The 21,520-nt window shown below is 35.3% G+C and overlaps 1 non-coding gene across 1 annotated transcript; it reads right to left on the minus strand.

The window, feature by feature from the left end:
• Nucleotides 1-11,814: 11,814 nt before the first annotated feature.
• LOC112321241 (U1 spliceosomal RNA) lies at nucleotides 11,815-11,978 on the minus strand. The gene has a single exon (XR_002976516.2). It is a non-coding gene; the product is annotated as a U1 spliceosomal RNA (small nuclear RNA).
• Nucleotides 11,979-21,520: the final 9,542 nt, after the last annotated feature.

A 21,520-nucleotide genomic window follows, 5' to 3' on the forward strand; every position in this document is an offset into this window, starting at 1 on the left:
GATCACTCACTATTGTGATGTCAACAATTTGGTCTAAGTTACCCCCTGCCATGCAGTAACATAATGATTATTATCAATCTTACCTATTATTGTGATCAAGTGCATTCGTAAGTGATTTGTTGAGATATTCAGTATCTGTGGTACTTGACGATGTTGGAGTCCATGATAACTATAAGTAACCCTATATGAAAACTTGCCCAAATCAGAGTCACAAAGATTTTCTCATATCTTCTTTCTTTCATTCCCTGGGGGTTTTATAATTTTAGCTTTTAAGTGGAGAACTACAATTGGTTTGAATTTTGTTTGTTTTATGATATAATTTAAAGGGTTGAATATCAATGTTTTCCCATCTAGCTGTTATAGTAAAAATTCATTTAATTATCTTCCTTGTGTGGGCAATAGCCTATTAGCCAACAAAATATGTTAGATAATATTAAATGACATTAGGAAGTAATAGTGTGACTTTTTTTATAAGGAGATCTATATATCTATATGTAGTTATATAAATTTTGGTATTTTGAAACACCATTTATCTTTTAAGAATATTTTAAAACTCAAAAGCTCTAATGAAATATTTTGACCTATGTTAGAATCCATACAATTTAAAATTAAGGCACCTTCAATTTTTAATATATGCTCTTTTAAGGCCAAATGTTCATTTGTATTTATTCATGTTTTATTCTTCTAATGTCTATTGTAATGTATTCTTAAAATGTAAGCTTAAATCTAAGTTTAGGTTATAAATTTGTTTAAAAAAAGGTTAAAAAATGGGTATATGTTCCAAATTTAGAATTACCTTATCATATGTACAGTTAAATTAAGCAAAAAGCATATATAATTTTGCATACTTTTTATTTTTAATTATTGGAAACATAAAATATGCAGTATTGGTGACATACATAAGCAAAATAGATGATTCTCACATTATCTGTTAAGTTCACAATTCAGAAAATAAATCAGAAAAAAGATATAAGGTAGAATTGTTAATACCTATGAGATAATGGGGTGATCTCAACATAATAGGAGTGAATACCAACTAAGGGTCATGACCTAAAGACAATAGTAGTGATATTTAACTCAGTACAGTGTTTCTAGGAGCAATGGACACAGGCAGCTAGCAGCCAGCTGGCTACGGTGTAACATCTACGTTAAAGAATGTCATTAACTGGAACATAATCAACAGAAGAAAAAAGCAAACAAAAGACAACCAGAGACACTGAAGTTAAGAACAATCTAACAATGGTCAGGGAGGAGTGGGGAGGGGACAGTGGGGAGAGGGGACTACAGGAACTACTATAAAGGACACATGGACAAAATCAAGGGGGAGGGTGGAGGTGGGGGAGGGTGGCGGGTTCGGCTGGGGTGGGGTGGAGGGATGGCGAGAAAAGGCATACAACTGTAACTGAATAACAATAAAAACTAAAAAGAAAAAAGAAAAAAAAAGAATGTCAAGAACGAAGCAGCAAGAGGATGAGAGTGGCCACACTAAGAGTCATGATTCCTCACAGGGTTTTCAGAACTGTGTCAGTTTTCACATCCGTTTACAGCTGAGACAGCCTATAGCCAGACGAAGGGTTTTTGGAACAGTCAGCGCAGACTTTAACAACCTCTTCAGTTCTTCCCCTGAGGAGCCTGTGGAAATTTGCATAGGTGACAGCACATTGAGGAAAGAACTGCAGCTTGATTCCAAAGGCTGGCTGTCTGCTGGCTGAATTCCATTTCATCCAGGGCAATTGGTCATTTTCTACTTAGGCCTTTAACTGATTGGAAATGGCCCACTCCTATTATGGAGGGTTATATGCTGTCCTCAAAGTTTATTGATTTAAATGTTAATCTCTTCTAACAATACCTTCACAGAAACATCTGAAGTATTTGATCAAATATCTGATTACCATGGGTTAACCAATTTGACAAATAAAATTAAGCATCGCATCATATAACATTGCTTTTTTCTTCATTTTTCTCATTCTCCTCTTTCCTCTATTATTTTTCTTCCTCCTCTTCTTTCTTCTTTGTGTGGGAAGGAAATGAAAAGGTAACCAAGAGAGCTACATGCTAACACCAATCAACTGCATTCTTATGGTAATAAATAAAGATCAGACAAAACTGTGAGAAATCATGACTGCTGTACACCAGTGTCATTAAATTAGGATGCAGAGGCTTTGGACGAAGTGAACATTACGATTTCATATTTCTCCCTTGCTGGTTCTTAATTTACCTCCTAATTAACTTACAGAGTTTCAGTGTGTACTTGCAATGATGATTTTTTAAAGCCTTAATTATGGTTTTCTGACCACAGTAGGCAAGAAATGTTTTGTGGGATATATCTGAATTTATTTAAAGACTGCCATCTGTACTTCTGTGTCCCATTTTAAATGTACACTGTGTTTGAGCACTTACTCAGCTAAAATGTGTGCTCCATTAATGCGATAGCATTCACTGTCCATTTGTGAAGATGCACCGAGGGAAATTCAGGTCATGTCACCCAACCAGGCTGTGCATTTCATCCTGTTGCTTCATAGACTGAGAAATGTTTCTTATACAACAAAAAATCTGTCATCCTTATTATTTATTTTTCTTGTTATATGAACATGTAATACTGTTCAGAAAGGGTTAATTCCTACTTCAGGCACTTTGAAAATGAGACAGTATATAATGACAAAATCCTAGGCTTTTAATTAATTTGCTTAATTCACTAGTGGGAAAAATTTTTATATACTCATTTAATCAAATATTTATTGCATATATACATCATGCCTGGCACTGTACTAAGCACAAAAATTATGGTAAATGCAAAGTACTCTGCTTGCTCCCTTGTGGAGCTTGTAGAGTATGGGAAGGAGATAGAAAAAAAGGTTAAACTGGTTATAGAATGGAAAGTGCTGGATGCTATGTCCAGGGTCCCTAAATGAGGGTGAGAGTTGGGGAGCTTGGCCAATTTAAGTATCATGGAATGTTTGGAAGAAAGGAAAACATGTATTTATTGGAGGAGAAGTCACTAGTATTTTTGTGTGTAGGGGGAAATGCAAGTTGCCTTTTGGATTAATTTCTAATTTCAAACTTTCTCATGACCTTGCTTCTTTTTAGCAATGCTGACTAAAGGGGATTAGGAATGTTTTTCCCTAAGGAAAGGTACAATAGACCTATAGCTTGACAAAGGTTTCTATTTCAGTGACACTTTCTTTTATGAAATGGTTCTAATAGCAGGAATAGACAATTTGGCATTGTGTTGAAGATACCCCTTGCCGGGGAGGGGATATATCACAGGTTATGACCCCAAATCTTCTTTTTGGAGAAGACATGTTCAGAACTTCCCTAATGAATTTAAGTGTCCAGAATGAAGTTCACTTATGTTAGTCTTCAAGCAATTCAGTGAGGCAATCACAAGTGAGGAAAGGGGGCATATTCATTTTAGATCCAAATATATCTCCTGTTGCTATATGTTTATCTGGACTATTAATATGTGGTTAAATTGTAGGCTCTTTTCAGGACCAGCCACAGACATGATGGTAGTGATCCAGAATAACAGCCAAATGTGAATGTGCATAAAATTCTAACCATACCCAACAAGGGTGGGTCTTTAAGACACCCTGGGGTGTCTCTCTGAGAATGTGGCTCACCAAAAGCATCATCCAAACAGAGGATCAGATTCACTAGAGTGTGTTAGGCTGTTTTGTTCCTATTAGTGTTTATTGGAACTATGTGGTCTAATTTAAAGCACTCAAATCTTCTAGCAGTTGAGAAACCTGCGATAGAATTTTGTAACTTGGAGCCTCTGGCCAAGGGAGACACTCTCTATCTACCTGGAGGGGTCCTGTAGGGTGCGGGGCTCCCTGGGGATTTAACCACCTGGCCAAACTAGTAGGTATACTGATTTTGTTTTGTTCTGTTTTGTTTTCCTTTATAGTCAATATTTATTTTAAATTAAAGGGGTATGATATTGAACTACATCAAATAGAGTTGAATATGAGAAAATAAATCCAGTTTACCAGATATTTCTTTACCAGGAATTTGTAAGCAGGAATGATTGCTGTGGCCTGTGTGATCAGTTGGGTTCTTGAAATTTTGTCTGGAGGTCATGGCAGAAACCACTGAACTACCAACCCCCTTCTCATTTTTGAGAGCATGACTAGACTATATGTGCCAGCCATGTTGATGGGAGGGGGGGGTCTTGAGGCCAAGTTCTCTCAAACAAAATGCATGCATCTGCCATGTGTCTAGCTTTCAGGTTGGGCATTTAAAAGCATCCCACATGTTTGTATATATTTTAGTGCTTTTTCACCTCAGCTGGCTGTCCCCTGCTGGCCTTGGAAGATGGCTGAGCCATAGGAGGAATGAGGTCTATGAAGAACCCTGTGGAGAAGAGGTAAGACATTGTCATAACATCACTGTATAGTGTAAGCATAAACATATTTGAACTTATGTTTACAGTAGTTTATTCTAATTTAAGAAAGGCATGGTTAAAATATTAACGAATAATGGTTTATAGAAAGAAAATATTGTTTTCTTGATGCTAAACCAAAGTGGAGACCCAACTAAATATTTTTTAAAGCATATATAAATATTTTTAAATATAAAATGGTGAGAAAATAAAAAATGTTACACATTAACTGATTCAAAATTAAAACATGAATAGACTTGGTATTATGTTGAGTGAAATGTTAGACAGAAAAAGGCAACTACCATATGATTTCATTTATATGTAAAATCTAAAGAACAAAACAAGTAAACAAACAAAGCAGAAACAAATTCACAGATATAGAAAACAGATTTATAGTTGCCCGATAGGAGTAGGGTTGGGGAGAAGGGAGGAAAAGGTGAGAGAATTAAGATGTACAAATCGCCAAATATAACAACAGTCATGGAGATATAAAGTACAGTATAAAGAATATAGACAATAATGTAATAACTGCATGGTGTCAGACAAGTACCAAAAGGGAGGATCACTTTGTAAGTTATATAAATGTCTAATCACGATCTTGTACATCTCTAATTAGTGTAATATCGCATGCCAACTGTAATAGAAAGAAAACATTAGAATAATAAAATTAAATCACATTTGTAAAAATTTAAGTAAACAAACACAAAAATTTGATTTTCCAAATTAAGAATTCACTGGCAAACACACTGACATATGTATTGGTAATAATCGAGGTCATTTGTAACTTTGCTTTCCAACATTGAGCCACAGAAGTTAAAATGTGTCCCACTTCCTGTCATTGCTTTTTATGGTAAGGACACCATCAAGTTAGTTAAGATGGTTGTACAATATAACAAAAATACATAAGATTACTGAAACTACTGAAATCAATAACTCCTTCTTAAATGTGAGACTGCATTAAAATTTGCCATGATACAAATTCCTTATTAGGATAAATTATTTAAAGAATGTGTGCAAAACATTTTATTTAATGCAAATCAGTATTCTTCAGGATATATGTTTATAATTTCCCTTAAAATTATCACCTGTCAATTTTAAGAATAGAAAATATGCACTCAAATAAGGAACGTTAAAGGCACATACAATTATTTTCTTTATTGTAATTGTATGCTCAAGGTATTTTCAAAAATTAAAGCATTCTCTCTTAAATTAAGCAAATGACCAACTTGATAATGTATCCTAGATATGTGATTAATGAAGTTCAGGAAGACAAGTTATTAACACTATATGAAGTTAGGGAATTACATTTTTGAAACCCCAATAATTTCTGATTTTTTGTTGTAAGAGTGTAAGGTGTATCTCTGGCTTGGTAATATACACTGTGTTTTGGGGTGTGGAAATCTCATTCAAGTTTTTTGAAATGTATAGGTACATACATATTAATGCTTTTGGGGAAGATATGATTTTTGTTATAGAAACTTGCAAATAGCACATCAAGTGTTTCAAACTGATTTGCTCAGTGGACTGTTTACAATTGTAATTTGGATTACTCATTATAAATAAAAATGTCCTGTGAAGATCTATTTCATGCCTAGATTTAGAAAGTGTTATTTTTGAAAACTACTTACACGTGAGTGGACCTGCACGTTTATATGTCCTGGACAATTCATTACAGTGGGTCGATGTGTGCATTAGGCTAAGCTTTGGGAGGACGGACGTCCTGTTCTGATGTCTTCAATTCCTATCAAAGAAACAGAGTAAAATCAAATTCATTGGTGATAGTATAATATTGGTCACAATTTATATTTTATAAAGAATGATAGCTAAAATATTAAAAACTACTCTTTTTTTATTTTAGGCAGGTGTATGTATTTTTTGAAGATATTAAATGTATATACCCATCGAGAGTAACAAATGTGTCATCCTTGGATTTAATCATTCTTTTTATTTTGTTAAAGATGGATTTATTTTAGAGGAAAGTTATTTAGCTCTGTTAGATCCACCATCATTTTCTAACTGGTATGGTTCAGCTCAGCAACCAAATTCTAAAGAATCAGTTCTGCTCATTTCCATTTCGATGAGTGCCTGATTAAAGCACAATAGCATTCTGACTTCTCAATGTCAACTTTTCTATTTTTTCATAGGAGAGTGTCACCTTTTTTACACAGTTTAACAGACTGAACTTAGGGTGCTACGCAAACACTAAAGATTTGTTTTAGTTCGCATGTTCATTATGTTGCATGTATTTTCCAAAGTTATGTAAGTGCATAATGATTTCTGGTATGAATTTTTCCCCAAATAGTATTTTAATTATTATAAGGAACTTGAAAATTAACAGACAGTATCTAACAAGAAACATGTGAAGAGTAAAGGGATGAATACAATAATGTAAATATTAAAATTGAGGATGTGAACTAAAATATTGGGGGATAATGAAGGCTGTATAATACCCTTAATAATTTGCTAACTTTGCCGGGTACATACATGCATTTTTATTCATCCCAAACATTGTAGAGATTTCCTTCTGTCAAAGGTCCACCATTCAAGGAGTGTTCTTGTTACCCTCTATTAGTGACTTATTAAAATAATTGTCCCTGTGGTTACTTGATTGTTTCTGTTCCATTAACCTTGTCCTGTAATATGCTCTAGAATTTTTCACTTAAATTAGAAAAATAAAATGAAAAGGTTGGGGGTGGAGCTTTCAAAATCTTCGCTAGGTCTCTGACCTACAGGTCTGGTCCAGAGAACAACATAATGGTAGCCATTCTGATCCTGCCTTCTGATGTCAAAGGAAATTTCTTCTTTCTTTCTTTCTAACCCATTTTTGACTATTGGCTTATAGTAACCAGCTACTAAATATATCTAAACCTACAACTCCTCACTGAATTTGTGCTCTGGAAAATTCCCATTTCTATAATGCTGATCTTACCACCTCTTAATCTTTAGTTTGATTTTATTAAAGAAATATCTATAGGAGACTTCAGTGATTGCCTACCTCACTTTCAATCCCCTTATTAATTTTATTCATTTTTTAAAATTCTCTCTCACATGACATTGTTATATCATGTTTAACCTAAGGGAATTATAAAAATCTCATTCTTCTTGCCAGCTAAATGTAAGAAAGGTTATAAGACCTCGATCCTTCCCCAGGAATAAAATTATATTTCATTCTTATTTATATTTGTACTTATTTATATCCATTTATATTTGGAGAAGTCTGCTGAAAAAATTCTGGGGAAGCTTCTCTCATTGCACACAAGAAGTCTTACCCACAGTTTGCACTGCATGTTCTCCTGTTCACATACTCAGTCACAGCCATTTTACTCTTGTGAAGGTAGAAAGCCTGAGAATGAAGTTACTAGGTTGAGGATGGCAAGTCAGCAAAAAGAATCCTGGGTTCCTGAAGATAGTTCAACACTGAATTGAACAACCCTAGGGTGCCTGATATCTAGAGCCTTTGCTATGTAAGATAATAAACTTTCCTTTTTGATTTGGAATCCCCCACTCTCTTCCTGGCAAAACTCCTATCAAGTGTCGTACTTACACAGAGTTCTGGAGGGGAGATTTGATAGTTAATTCATTTGAAGCACATAGCAGAAAGCCTGGCACAGAAAAGCGTATTAAAAATGGAAATTATTACTCTTGAATTTCTTCTTCAACTTCTATTGTTGTTTTTATTGTATCTTAGAGTTTGAAACTTCAGATATACATAGTTTCCTTCTCAATAATGAAATGTACACATATCAAGTATACTTCATATTATTATGTGACAAAGTAGCTTATCTCCTTAACAATAGTTTTCGAACAATATTTTGGATGTGTTTCCTGATAAACTTCTGAATTGTAATGTTAAATATTATTTCCTTCTGCAGAGGAATATTTTAATCTTCTGATAATAATGCTCCATCCTTAATGAATGTTTTGAGCTTGGTGAGGAAATTGAACTGGGATTTGGAGTTTTCACCATTTAGTTGATATATTTCTCTGCCTGTGCTTATTTATGTAAGTTACCGTAATCTACATCTGTGCATGGTTTTTCCCTTTTCGTGTTTCATAAGTTTCACATACTCCAAGGAACAAGGCTCTAATTGTCCCCTTGCCTTTAAAGAGTAGTTGTATTTCTTTTCATGTTGATAGAAATTTCTGTCTGCCTCTTAAGCAGAGTTTGACATAATACTTGCTTTTCTTCCTCACTTACACCTCCACCCTCTGTGATGATAGCTGCCTCCCATTCGTGAACCTTTCTGGAGTTCATTTATACAAATCGATTTCTTCCAAGATTATTTCAGGAAGGTTTAAAGATTCATGAATTTTCTAAATCAGTTATATCTTCTCTATTCTCTTTCCAGACTTACATATATTATTGCTGTTGTCTCATTTGTTCTTTCTTTGTTAAGTTCATGGGTTTTTTTTTTTTTTTAATTTTATAACTTTGTTGTTATTTTAGTGAGTCTTATGGGGGAATGGAGATAAACACATATGTTCGATCCAACTGTCATTTCCAGATGTCTTCTATTGTGCTTTTTTCTATATTCAGCCTCAAATTACTATGTACATCACTACAAAATTAACGTTCCATTACTTTATGTCTTGCTTAATAAATTTTAAAGCACTGCGATGATCTACAGGACAGAATTCAAATATCTTTATTCTGGAACCACTTTCTGCCCAGTTTTTGATTAACGTTCTCCCAAACGTGACATTGAATATCCCCGCTCACGTACCAGCTGATGCCATACTCCCACCCAGACTTTGATTTTTCTCTGCCACTGCCTGGACGTATGTGCCGCTTCCATTTGCAAGTGTGGATTTCTGGAGGGATGAATTCATTTGTTCAAGTGACAGTGTCAGAGCCACATTTGTACCTAGCACCACTGATTTTAAAGCACAGGTTGCTGCATAACGCCAAGATGCTCTATATATGAAAGTTCAAGTCTACAAGTGTCTGGATGGCACCTCTACTATAGTAATGCAATGTTTAGCAGACAAACCCTAAATGTGAGTTCTGAACGCATAAAAATCCTCTGTACTTCTCTTTTGCAAGTAGAAATTATAAATACAAGAGAGAGGAAGATTGGGCAGGAGAAATTGGCAACCAGAGTTCTTCAGGAGAAAATTAAACAAAAACCGTCTGATTACCCTTACTACATATTATAGACATTATATTCTAAGCAAATTGTTGTATTCACAGTTTTTCACATAACTGGTTTTGAATGTGCATACATCAGTTATATTAAGATAATTACACATCATTTTATTTAACTTTTTGAAGTGAGCAAATTCCTAAAGGTTCTCAATTTGATTCTAAGAAATACATTTTATACATAAGAATAATTTGTTAATTTGTAGTTTAAAAAAAAATAATTAGACCCCTGTAAATACATTCTTTTTTTTGTGATTGGGAGATTTTAGTCAAGAAAATTGTGTCTCTGTAACTTGAAAATTAAAGAGTGAGAATTCGTTTATTTTGCTGGATTCAAAATGAAGGTTAGAAGTAACTGTTTTCTGCCCAGTAGATCCTGCAGAAATATTGAAAGAAACAAGCTGACCAGTTGAGTTTGGTGCACTATACATTTATATGAAGAATTTCTAAGAATTCGGGCTGTGACAAGAGTAAATATGTAAAGTTATATATGTTACTAAGAAAACACCGAACACAATTATGAATTATATGAAAGGCAAGTGTAATCTGAAAGTTCTTAGATATTTGCCTCAGAAGTTGTGTTTTTATTAAATATATGTGTAAAACAATAATGCACAGCAATTTCATAGGTTTTTTGTTGGTGGTATTTCTATCAATGCTCATGTATGCAATTATGGTTAAATTTTATTTTATTTAGTATATACCAGAATGTTAAAATATTGTATCATTTTTCCTACCCAACAACACCTTGAAATACATATTATTATCTGCCCATTTTAGAACCCAAGAAAAAGAAACAATGTCTAGAATATTTAAGTAACCTTACACCACATGATCTTTTCACTATGTGCCATTGCTATGAAATGGTAGAGGTAGACTTTTTTCTCTCACGATTTAAAGTTTTTCTAACCACTATTCTGTTTTGGAGTGTGTAGAAATATGGGAATTTTAGTCTTTCTGCTGTTTTTAGTATCGTCTCACTCTGCCCAGAGCACTATCCAAATTCACTTATAAATTGCATCCCCCTTCCTCCGTAATGCTTGTCATTTTGCTTTCAATTCTCCGATGTGGCCCATAGACATCAGGACACTCACAAGCAAGATCATATCCAATCACAAGTCCCAATCAGGGGAAATAAGACTAAAGGAATTTTGTTTGTTTCTGATATGAATGACAAGCACTGACACTTAAAACACTGTTCATTTTTATATCTAGCTTATCATTCCCAGTACCCTGTATATTAGGTTCAAATTTCTATTTACTTTTGTATGTCAGTTAACTAACAAATATAAAGATTGTATAAACTACAAGATCAACTAACAAACTGTAGAGTATATATATATGTATATATATATATATATAAATATATATTCATACACACACTCTACAGTTATAATGACATATATATACACATATATATCATTAACAAAAGACAAGCTTACATTTGTATATTATGATTGTTTTCTACTGAGAAATATATTAAGCATTATGTAATCTCTAGGTAATTACTTCCATAATTATCGATCACCATAATTCTCCAATTAACCATTTAAACATGTAAAAAACTAATGTTTATGCCACTTCCACCTCTTACTTATTAATCAGAAAATGTCTCTTAGTATAGCTATGTACTAATTATTAAGTTATTTAGAGAAATATTATGCAAGTATTCTCTTATATTCTTTTAAATTTCTATTTTACACCCTCAGCTGACTGTCTCATAGTTTAACTTTTTCTACATCTAATAAAAAATGAAAAAAGTGTCAATGTTGTTGTGTTACATCAATCTTGAAAAAGTAGCAAATAATTTCAATTACTAGGCTCAACCCTAACAGGGTAACAAATGGTTCATTGTGATTGAATGAGATATAGAGATAGTTATTTAAGAACTGGAAAAAGAAGCTTAAGAGGGGGTGATGATGGAAACTTTGCTCAGAAAACATTTACAGAAGTGGAAAATACACTTTGTTTCAAAATTTGAAGTATAATCCAAAATAGTAATGTTTCATTTCCAAATATATGTTTAATTTGATAAACCCCATTTATATAACTATATAAAATAAATTTAGAAATATTTGTCATGACCTCTACTTATGAAAATTTGATGTCCTTTCATTACAATGGATCAGTGTAGCAATGTAAGTGAGATTTTTTTAATACAATGTGTTTAAATTTTGAACTTTCAGCATATATTTATAATTTTGAAATTAGAAAAGTATGAGTAAAATCAGAACACACACATTAAAGAATATTGAATGACATAATTAAAATATATTATTTTCTTTTTTTTCAGGGGAGAGTGCTAACACAGTCACCCACTACCACAAATTATGCAGTCAAGTTCCCCACATTTGGGGAACTTGCAGAGGTCAGCACACCTGGAGTGCAATGGGTCAGCCTCTCTCTGGGAAAACCACCTTCATGACCATGGCATCTCCCCTGCCAGGTAAGTATTAAAAGCTATTCTTTAAGAAACTGAAACATTAATAAGATTACGAAATGGAAAATGAAACAAACCAACAGAAGCTTTAAACAAAAGGGACTTCAGCAAAATAAAAAGCTCCTGCATAGCTAAAGAAAACATCAGCAAAATGAAAAGGGAACCAACCATACGGGAAAATGTATTTGTCAATGATACCTCAGACAAGGAAGGGTCTGACCTCCAAAATTTATAAAGAACTCACATGACTCCACTCCAAGAAGACAATCCAATCAAAAAATGGTCAAAGACATGAACATAGACATATGAAAGGATGCTCAGCATCATGAGCCATCAGAGGGTTGCAAATTAAAACCACCATGAGATACCACTTCACACCCATCATAATAGGCATCATAACCAAATCAACAAACAGCAAGGGCTGGCAAGGTAGTGGAGAAAAGGGAACCCTCGTACACTATTGGTGGGAATGCAGACTGGCGCAGCCACTGTGGAAAATAGTTTGGAATTTCCTCAAAAAACTAAAAATGGAACTGCCTTATGATCCAGTGATCCTCCTTCTGGGATTATACCCTAAGGATCCTGAAACACCAATCCAAAAGAACCTATGCACCCCAATATTCACAGCAGCACAATTCACAATAGCCAAGCACTAGAAGTAACCTAAGTGCCCATCAGTAAATGAGTGGGTCAAAAAACGATGGTACATTTACACAATGGAATACTATGCAGCAAAAAGAGTGAAGGAACTTCTACCCTTAGTGACGGCATGGACAGAACTGGAGAGCATTATGTTAAGTGAACTAAGCCAGGCAGTGAAAGACAAATACCACATGATCTCACCTATAAATGGACCTCAATCAACAAAACAAAAAAGCAAGTGAAAAATAACAAGAGACATTGAAATAAAGAACAAACTAACAGTAACCAAAAGGGAGGGGGGAAGGGGATAATGGGAGGAAGATGGGGAAGGTTTGGCAAGAAACAAGTGTAAAGGTCCCATGGACAAAGCAAAGGGGGGTAGGATTGAGGGTGGGAGGTGGGTGTGGCAGTAGGGCAGGGGAGAGTGATAGGGGGAAAATGGAGACAACCATACTTGAACAACAATACAAAAAAGTTGAAAGAAAAATAAAATAAATAAAAAATAGAACAAGCCAAGAAAATGAGTTTAAAGATGCATAGTACATCTTTAAAGTATAATTAGTCATCTCTGGGAAGAAATCAGTTTGCAACTGTTCTGCTGTATAGTTCAACATAATTGCTTTGGGGAAAATATTCCTCAATATTTTCAGATAGAAATAATCCTTTCTGTTATTAAGGGACTTTAGAAGACAGATTAGAAGAACCCAAGATAGCACATGTCATTTTTTAACATTCCTTGAATTAAGAAAAATATTTTATGTATTAAAATTTCCATCATTTGTATCTTGAAATAGTATTATTATAAATCTCAATAGAAAGGATTTCAGCATAACACAATTCTATATATAATCTTCATTGCTACTCATGGTTGATCACTGATTATCCAATAATTATATATAATAGAGAATGCTAGTATTTGGTTTTTTATCATGAGTTTCTACAAATGATTGCAAATGAAAATTTTCTTTAACAATGTTTTGCAAAGTAATCTACATTCTCTTATTTCCTTTTGATGCCTTTTGTTTAGTTGTGCTTCTTTATTTTACTGACTGGCCAACATGTTGCTTGATAATTAATATTTCATTCTTTGGAGAAAACTGAATAACAACAAAAAATATTAATCCACTCTCAAGACACAATTGGATCCTTTTCTCTACTATGTGGTTTTTATAATATGGTTCATGTTTTGATATACCAATATCAGTCTGGAAAAAGTCCAGCCTTTTTTAATATAACAAGAATGGTTTGTGCAACATCAATGTAACCTGGCAGCCAAGGAGAGTGGACTGGAACACATGTGTGAACAATGGCAACTTCTCCGAACTGGTCAATGGGGGTGGTAGACACTGCTGAGTGAGCGTGTGTACTGTGTGGCCATCACAGTCAAATTGACTGAGCAAGTAGAGCAAGAAATCTATATCGAATTTTGCATTAAGCTTGAACATTCCTCAGTGGGAAACTATATGATTGATTCAGAAGGCTTTCAAGGATGAAGCAATGACTGCAGCACAAATAAAAGTGTGGCGCGAATGCTTCAAAGATAGTCAAGAATCGTTTGAAAGGATCCACATTCTGAAAGGCCTGCTACACACAGAACACCTGAGAATGCTGAAGGTGTACAGGAGGCAATCAACAAAGATCAGTGACTGACAGTGCGAGAACTAGAAGCTGATCTAGGGATTCTGAACACTACTCTGTCCAAGATTGTGACACAGGATCTTTGCCTGAAACGTGTCATGGCAAAATTTGTTCTGTGGCTTCTGCTACAGAGCAGAAGGAACATTATGCTGCATTATTAATGACTAGATTCAAAATGAACCAGATTTCCTCGAGAAGGGCATAATCAGAGATGAATCGTGGGTCTTTGCTATGATCCAGAAACAATGTTTCTTGTATCTTATATCTTTTTCAATAAATGTCTCCGTATTTCATATTACATGGCTGAATACTTTCTGGATAGACCTCGTATATTGCTTGCACATTGGTAAAATCACACTTTAAGGATCAATAAGGAAGAAGCATGTCATTTATCCCAATCAAGAAGTCTGATGGATTCATTAGGTGAGACGTAGGTAGAAGTCCAAGTGAAATCCCTAAAGTTACCTTGTATTAGAACCAATTACATCTTTATACTGAACCAAGAAAACATCTCAGTTTCACTTCACTACATGTTAAAGTTACTGGAAAAAACTATTTTTAATAAAAATATGTCCTTAATGTGAAGTAATATTTCCACTTTAAATCATCAAACTAAATACTGGAGATATTTGATTGCTTGGCTGACTACATGGTACCGACTTTTATTGCAGTGGGATACCTGCCTCAGTTTGAGTCTGTATTATATGAAGCCACATTTATTACCCATCTCTTTATGGTAACAAAATTGTCCTGTTATGCATGTGGTTTCCAATGTTTGCCTTTGGATTAAACAGGAAATGAAAAGAGTGTCCAGTTGAGAAACTACTAGAGGCATCCAAATGAGCCATATGCCATTAGCAGGCATTATCTTCTCATAAAGCCCATAATTATTGGGAGAATTTTGCAATTCCAGAAGGTAATCATAAAATTATCTTGGCTCTGTATTAGAACAGTAGCAAACGGAAATTGCTATCATGAAATCATAAAAATGAAGCCATGTCTGATGGTCTGAAATAGACGCTTATGCTGAAAAGAACTTAGAAGGGTATGGCACCATCCAAACTACTTGAAACAAGTGAAACAAGTGATCGTTAATCTAATTATTCTTCAGAAAATCTGTTCAATAAGACATTCTTAAAAACATCTGATACAAGAAAGTATATTGAAGTTTTACCTATAGTGAATATAAATTAGAAAATGATAGTGGTAATAAGTATTATCTGCATTTTGAACACTGCGAGAGATCGGAGTCCTCTGGAGGGAGGAGAACTCTTGGAAGAATGAGCTATTCACGATACTCAGGCACTATTGCTTGACACCCAGTGAGGGGCTGACTCACCGCCCACTGCCTGGAATAAAGGCCTGAACCACTTGGTATGGGGCTCAGGGAGGAACTTGGAAGGTAGCTGAATGTGCGATACGGTGGGAAGACTCTAAGGCCATTGGTCTTTTTAAATAAAAGTTAGAAAACTTTGTACAAAGCTGTAGGAGTTTCAAAAAGCAAATGTTTACAGTAAAATTATGACTTCAGGTTTATTTAGTGAAAAGAATTAAGAGCTCTAAGACAATAATCGTTACTGTGCTACTGATGTCTTGTGACCATGAGCTCGGTCCTTAGTCTTTATTTCTTCTGCTTTCATTTCCTCACCTTGTAAAATGTAGATGAGAAATATGTGGCTTAGTTAGTAATTTTCCCTAAGATATACAACATTATTACTGTGGTCAGAAGCTCATATTCCTCACATTGACAAATGAGCAAATTTGGGGCTAGATGATACTGTTTTTATGATAAAAGTAGCAAGTTCCCTTTAACTTCTAATTTCATATAAGTATCTTATCTTCATTAGCAAAGATGTCTTCTGTTTTGATGCCAATAAATTGAACAGATTCTTCTAGCTAGTGAACATTGGCACCAGCCAAGTAGATTATAACCTGATGAAATTAACCCAATGGTAATAGACAAATTGATGTAGCTAATAGTGTTTGTGATCTATGTTCAAGAGAAATAAATCTACCTCAGTACTTCCCAATTGTGTGACCATGTGTTAACCATTTACATGATATTTAAATTTATAATGGCTAAAATATTCACAGTCATCTCTCATTCAGGATAATTGTAAGTTGTAAGGTAGCAGTGGTATCTTAAAGTATTTAAAAATATTTTTTGGACTGCAAATGGGTAAACAAACATCATTACCATATACTTGCTCTAATTCTTCCACTTAAACATAAGAAGATTGCTGCTTTGTCTTTTCTTCCCCTGCACTTACTTTCTTGAACATTTTTATTACTATGATAGAAACAGGGGCTGCTTTATTAATGTATTAATTCATTTATTCATTTATTCAATGATCAAATATTAAATGCTTTAAAATATTAATTAATCATAGCTTAAATAATAATGTAAAAGAAGTATAACACAGTGTGCTACTTAAAAGAAGAAAGTACAAGAAAAATTAAGAAAGTGTGTTAGTGTTTTCTATAACAAATTGGTGTGTAACAAATTTCCACAATCTCACTGTGGCTGGGAACTCAATGGACTGAGTTCCTGTGAACCGTAAGATTGCCAGTTCGAATCCCAGTCAAGGCACAGGCCTAGGTTGTGGGCCAGGTCCCCAGTTGAAGGCATGTAAAAGGTAACTTGATGCGGATCCTGGCCAGCAGGATCCTGTGTTGTGACGGCAATAGACAAATACACACGGACTACAGAAATCCTGTGGAGAAAAAAGGACTGTGTGGCTACTAAGTCAGAGAGAGGGCCCTGAGACCCCCTCCTGGACAGGCTTTTATTGTTTTTCTAGGCACATTACATCAAGGATGGTCCTCATTTACTATGCACAGGTTTGTTTTGGGTGGTTATCTTTACAGACAACAAAGGAGAGGATGTTGCTAAATATATCAAAGAAGGATATTTGCAAATGTAAAGGGAAAAGTGGTCGAACCGGTTATACTCCATACTTGGAAGGTTTAGCTCAGATTTTAGGAAGTTAAAGATACTCAGTAAACATTTGCTGCCTCAATTCAGGGTGAGGGAGTTTTAGCAAGAGCAAGCCTCATAGCAGTCTAGGAACAATGCAGGCCTGATTCCCCATGGGAGAACCTATCCGTGGGCGTAGGTACTGCTGGCAGAATCTTGCTCCTTACTGGCTTTTCCAAGTGGGGGCTGGACCACATTTCCCACACTTGGAACCATTCCCCATAGTAACTGATTGATGTATCCCTCACGCACTGATGTTTCTCTCCCTGTCTTTCTCCCTCTCTCCCGCTCTTTCTAAAAGTGAATAAATAAAATCTTTTACAAAATTTCCACAATCTCATCAGCTTAAAAATACACATGTATATTATCTCAGAATTCCAGCCTGGGGACAGTTTAATTTGATTTTCCGTTGATCTCACAAACTAGTGACTGAAGAGTGGGTTAGGGTGACGTCTTAACTGGTGGTTCACATAGGGGCATCTGGATTCTAAACTCACTCAGGGCATTTTCAGTTTACTTCTTGGTGGCTGTATGACTAAAGGCCCTGCTTTTCTGTTGGCTGTCAGATGGAGGCCGCCAGTGTCACTTGTAATTCCTTGTCATTTGGACTCCTCCAATGTGGGCACTTACCTCGTCAAGACAGCGAAGAAGTTTGTCCCTGGGGAGCAGGCCAAGTCCCTCTCTAAGAAGCTTCAACCTGATTACATCAAGCTTATCTAGTATAATCTCTTTTCATTCACTGAAAATTAGCTGATTTGTAAACTAATTATACCTATATACTTCCTTCATTTTGCCATATTCTTTACTAGGTCCTGCCTTCACTCAAAGGGAGAGAACCCTCCAGAATCAGGACACTCTGGGAGCCACTCCCAGGGTCTGGCCATCACAGCTATGGTAGTCTGAGCTTCAATGAAAGAGAGTTTAATTAAATTTAACCTTAACAATCCAAATAACAACTAACAGTATGAGTCGTTTCATTCTCAAGGGTAGAGACAAAATTAATAAATAATTTAACATTATAATTTTAACAAAATTAATAAATAATTTAACATTACTAATAAATAATTTAGCATTGTGTACATTGGTGATACACAATTTGTATCACAGTAGCATGTAGCACTGTGTTAAAAGAAAGCAGAATGTGGATACAAAGCATGGGCAGGAGGAACTCTCAATTTTTATAGGGTGATCGGGAGAAGCCTCTCTGTCAGTTATGTATTGGCAGATAATTTAAGGAAGCCAGGCATTCTTCCTTGAGTAGCATACTTGATGAGACACCAGCTTATAGCTGAGGTGATGTACACAAAAGTGGAAGTGTAGGAGGTTATGTGATGAACGGAGTTTGTCATTTTGGCTTTGAAGGCCATAATCAGGTGTTTGAATTTTATTTTGAGAAAATTAGGAAAACATTGGGGAGGCTGGTTCAGAGAATGTCATACATGGCAGATGGTATAGAGAATATCATACATAGAAGGAGACAGGAAGCTGGTGAGGTGCTACCACAGAGATCTAGTTATAAGGGGATGTTGATATGATACTGGTGGTTGAATACATGTTAATGAGTGATTAAATCATGGATATATGTTAAAGATAAAGCAGGCAAGATTTGTGGGTAGGTTGAATGTGGGTTGTGACTCCAAGGATATTTTTTTTATTTTTTATCCTTACCCAGGGACATTTTTGCATTATTTTTAGAGAGAGGGGAAGGGAGAGAAAAAGATGAGAGAGAGAGAGAGTGAGAGAGAGAGAGAGAGAGAGAGAGACATCAATGTGACAGAGAAAAATCAAGTGGTTGCTTTCTTGTACATGACCTGACTGGGGATCAAACCCACACTCTGGGCATGTGCCCTGACTGGGAATCGAACACATGATCTTTCAGTCTATGTGACAATGTTCCAACCAACTGAGCCACACCATCCAGGGTCCAAAAATTTTGACCAGAACGACTAGAAGAATGAAGTTTCACATTATTTAGATGGGGACATCTGTGGTGGAAACATTACATGAAGCAATGTTAATTCCAAGATTTTATCCATGGAACACCCACTATGAGCACCCCAATCTTTAGAGAGAAGGGATATTAGGAGGGCCCTCAAGGAAATGTAAGTAGAAATAGGCAATACACAGTGATGAATATGACCAAAGTAGAGTCCCAGAAAGCAATAATGAAAGGGTTTACAAAATGTTAAAGATTGCTTAGCTTTTTTACTCATTTCTTCAATCACCTTCAGTTAGAAGCATTTGAGTAAACAGGGTATAGGTTCTATAGGTAAATAATGAAAAGAAAGATGAAAGAGAAGAGCCAAAGTTTTCAAAAAGTAAAAATGTGATTATTATGGATCATGGATTCACAATTTGAAAGGAAAGAGAACATGGGGTTGGAGGGAAGGAGCGGAGAAGGACTGAATGGTAGGATGTCAAGTTCTAAAGAGAGACAACTGGAAAAATGTGGGGTGAGAGATTGGAATGTAAATGAAGAAATGCAGTTACTAGAAATGGTAGAAGTACAATTTGTGTATTGTTTAAAGATTTTATTTACGTATTTTTGGAAAAAGTGGAAGGGGGTGAAAGAGAGGGAGTGATACATCAATGTCAGAGAAAAATATTTATCAGGTTGCCTCTTGTACATACCTGATTGGGGACTGAACCCACCACCCAGGCATGTGCCCTGACTGGGAATCCAACAGATGACTTCCACTTTTCCGGACAACACCCAATCAACTGAGCCACACGGGTCAGAGCAGTAGAAGTACAATTTAAATTCAGGCATTACTGGGGACCCCACTTCTACTCCAGCACAATGCCATGTATTACATGTTTGTGTGGTAACAACCTATCAGAAAGAAGAACTCTAACAGCTCTGTTGCTTCTGAGCCAAGTTCAGGAACGCAGGTCACTACTCCTGAGCATAGAACAAGCTTCCACATTGTGTATCAGCCCAACCCACCCCCAACTTCACCTTCAACAAGCTGTTTGGGGTCATCTCATGGGTTTCACAGTCCTCAGGTTCTTCCAACCTGTCTTCAGCCTTGGGAGAGCCAAACAATAGTTGACCTGGCTTTCCTGAAGATATCATCCATTTTATTTTTAAACTGGAACACCTACTTTTTTATTCAATTTAGGATTTTATAAAATATTGGAAAAGTCTTTGACTTTAGACAGCTTCTTTTAGCTTTTCTGCAACAAATATCCATTAACAGAAAACAGAAAATCATTATCTGTTTGAAATGGTAAGAGCAAATATATGCAGAAAAAATAAGCCTCACTACTGCCATATTTGCATATATATTTCTGGTCAACGCCATTTGTATTTGGATGTGCAGTAGTGTGTTGTGATATTTTGTGCCCTGAAAAAGGTTTTCAAAAAAGAGACTTCTTAGGGCAAACCTCTTCCTGGAAATAGCACTGATATTTCCAGTTACTATGCCTTAATGTAAGTTAATTTGTCAACTTTTAGACCATGACCATTGACAGCCAGTACACTGCAGGCTGTTTAAATCAGATATAAAATAGTGTTTTGCTGGAGATGGGAAAGAAGGAGTTTCTGAGCCTAATTGATATTAGTTTAATTCACAGTGTGATCTTGGGAACTATCCCCATCTTTGGAAAGGAGGCAGCCAGAGGGTAGAGAGTTATATAGGGATATTAACTTTCTTCATATAATCTTAAGTTTTAAATATATCTCAATTTCTAAGAATAAAAGGCCATGTAATATATTTCAAATGTAGTTTTATTAATAAAATCTGTAAAGAATTAATAAAAGCAAGTTAAAAGTTCAGCTTGTCACAGAGGGGCCATCGTTCACTTGACACTAGTGAACAGCCTGGCTTTTCATGAAAAATATTTTTACAAAAGAAAATTACCCTGAGTTGCTCTCAAGGTAATTAAATTTTCAGATGTAATAGCTTCAAACTATTTATGTTTCTTGAAAAAATTACTTCCAAGTCATTTGTTTCAATTTTATGAACCAAGGCTCAGTTATTATAAGTATTACAGAAGCAGTAGTTGCTATTCAGCACGGTGATGCTCCACTCTCTGCTCTGTCAACCACTTTTGGCTGGACACACAAAGAGCACGGAAGTGTCGGAAATCTGTAAATGCATTGCTTTTAACAACGTTATGATGCAACCTGTAAGGCTGCAAAAGACCAGCTTGTAAGCAATGGTAGTCAGGCAAATAGTTTGAACTTACATTGTAAAATCCTTTAGGTCTACCCTCTTCACAATATCTGGCACATCGTCTGTTTCACTAGGTTTATAGAGAGCCATGTAGTAGAGTGAAATGGATACCCTATAGATA

Source organism: Desmodus rotundus, chromosome 1, assembly GCF_022682495.2.
Source record: "Desmodus rotundus isolate HL8 chromosome 1, HLdesRot8A.1, whole genome shotgun sequence".
Taxonomy (NCBI): Eukaryota; Metazoa; Chordata; class Mammalia; order Chiroptera; family Phyllostomidae; genus Desmodus; species Desmodus rotundus.